Consider the following 2,935-nt stretch of genomic DNA (forward strand, 5'->3'; position numbering starts at 1 on the left):
GCCAGAGAGGGGAAACGCGTATCGTGAAAACAAAGCAGGCTGGGTTAGAAATGGTTGCAGGAAATAATTTGTGCTTTCCCCCACCTTTATAAAGAAAAACTGAAGCGGCGCGCTACTGCGTTTCCGTGATAGGGAAGGCTGGACCTGTTGAACCTCGGTCCGCTGGTCTTGAAGGGTCCGTTCTCTTTCCCTGCCTTATTTCTTCTTTTTAAATGGAGAAAACAGGGCAACCCCCCGCAGCAAACAGAAGCTTGTCAATGGCACTCTTGCAGTCTTCCAAATCGAGGCAGCTTCGAGCGGCACAGGCTCATTCCTGCATCTTCATCGATTTCTGCCTTTCGTAGGCATTTAGACAAAGCTGTCGTATCAGAAAAACAAAAAGTCATGGTAGCTTGGCTTCTTTCGTATTTGCTCATTTATTGAATTTATACCCCCCTTCCTCCCCAGTAAAAGAGGCATGGTTCATTTAAAGCACCGCAATGGAAGAGAGCCTTTAAACTCGCCCGCTATATTCATAAATGCACATATTTTAATTAATCAATCTGGATATTGCACTTTATATTTTTTTACCCCCTCATGCCCCGCAAATGGAGGACTTTATCCGCTGCCAATGGAAAGCGGACGTTTTACTATAGGACAATGAGATCGTAGTCCCTTTGGGGAGAGGGAGCGCAAGCGTGATGTCAATGCCGTGCGCCGATCTAGCGCCACATGGCTGCCCACATGTCTCCCAGCGTCTGCAGCCTCTCTTCAGCGTTCCTGTGGATGCTCAGAATACCTACTTACTGTATTAGGTGTAGCATGATAGAATTATAAGTTTCTAATGAAAGGGGCGAGGAGTCTGTACGGTTGTCGCAATGCACAAGTGTCAATCGAGTAATCATTTACGGCAGCGAGCCTATGCGCACTTATTCGGACACTTACCTGGAGCATGGTGAGACTTCGGAGTGAATGTCTGGATTGCACTGTAAATCTCGATCAACTGACATACAACTAAATCAATACTTCTAAAGGGGAAAGAACAGTTCTTCAAAGAGACAAGTGCATGAACTAGGAGTGTCCTTACTGAGATGGTGCAGTGCTTGCAATGCTTTTTTAAAAACAGATTTTTATTTAAAAATAAAAAAAAAGTTTTTCAGTCAACTACATACTGCAGCTCAAAAATCAATGGGGATAATATAAACAGTTTGTGAGCAATATTTTTGTGTTTTGTTTCTTTTTTGTTCTAAATAATTATCTTTTTTTTAGTGGTATGATGTACCAATCTATTCTTAATAATGGGTGAGAATTCATCTACTGGAGGATAGGAGTCGGAAACTCCTTGGCAGCAGCCAAGTGGAGACAACCTTCCTTCATCTGACATGAGTTCAAGTAGTTTGAGTCCTTCAACATAGCTTACTTGGTATGGCCATACATCATCTGCTCCTTTTGCTGTCCCTCATTGAAGTAATACAAAATTAGAAGCCACATGAAACACTGTAAAAGAGTTGGTTTAGATAAACTGGAGCATTCAGAGCAAATATAAGTGGAGAATACACCTCTGAGATGAAAAAAAACATATGAAATTAAATGCAAAAGGGGCTTTAAAAGGTAAAGGTACCCCTGACCATTAGGTCCAGTCGCGGATGACTCTGGGGTTGCGGCGCTCATCTTGCTCTATAGGCCGAGGGAGCCGGCGTTTGTTTGCAGACAGCTTCCAGGTCATGAGGCCAGCATGACTAAGCCACTTCTGGCGAACAGAGCAGCGCACGGAAACGCCGTTTTACCTTCCTGCCAGCGCACTACGTACTTTTGAACTGTTAGGTGGGCAGGAGCTGGGACTGAACAACGGGAGCTCATCCCATTGTGGGGATTCGAACCACTGACCTTCTGATCGGCAAGCCCAATCACAAGCAAAGCCTGGTTTTAAAGCTATCTTAATTTCAAATAACCTGTTCAAATATGTGATTGGTACTCCAGTTAGACATTAAAAATTCCACCCATAAGGTTACAGGGGAACCAAGTATCTTTAGAGTTTGGAGCACAGCATTTCTTCGTTTTGGAGGTGTAATTCCATTTTAAACCTGAATGTGGGGGGGAAATGTTTCAGTGAGCATGTTAGCCATTTTGAAACTGTTCAGAATTTCCAATCTGTTTGTAGCAACCAAATCAGATAGCAGGGCAGGGCCCTGCCATGAACAGGTAAAGTTTTCTGCAGCAGAACCTTTGTCCCCCATTTCAGAACACAGCCACTTCACATGTGATTAATGTCTATCCTGCTCGTGCGAAGAAGATAAAATGAGTTTTTTTTCTCCGTCACTGAGCTCCTTAGAGGAAAGACGGGAGTACGTGAAGAAGGATAAATAAGTGCAACAAGCACAGCCTCAGGCATGTCTACTCAGAGGCTAGTTGAGCGCCGCATCCCATAGTCGCCTTTGAATAGACTTCAACTAGCCAGAGGTCCTTCACTGCGCTCACTGAGGCTTACTCCCAGGTTGCAACTTCAAGTCAGCCATAGCGATCGCCTAGCTTTCCTTTGTTCCACATTGCCGGCGTGTAACCGGTATGATGATGATGATTATTTTTTTAATAACTGGGTGGAGACGACGAAGTGCCTCAAGGGCCGCTATGACAGAATAGCGGTGTGCCAAACATGACAACTAGTTGCTTCCCAAGCTCAACCCCTAAGCATTGGATCCCGCGTTACAGATCCTGCTGCGGATCCCCACGGGCTTGCGAGCAAACCACACTATAGCTGTCAACGTTTCCCTTTTATTTAAGGGAAATTCCCTTATTCCCAATAGGATTCCTTGCAAGGGAAAAGTGGACAGCTATGAACCACACGCCGGAGGAGCCAAGCCGCTGTGCCCACCCCTCGACCGACTGAGCGAAGCCCCTGCCTGCGCGCGCGCTTCCCCAGGCGAGAGGAGACGCCTTGCACCCCGTCAGCGCGTCC

This window comes from Podarcis gaigeae (assembly GCF_964106915.1).
Source record: "Podarcis gaigeae genome assembly, chromosome: 3".
NCBI classification, from domain to species: Eukaryota; Metazoa; Chordata; class Lepidosauria; order Squamata; family Lacertidae; genus Podarcis; species Podarcis gaigeae.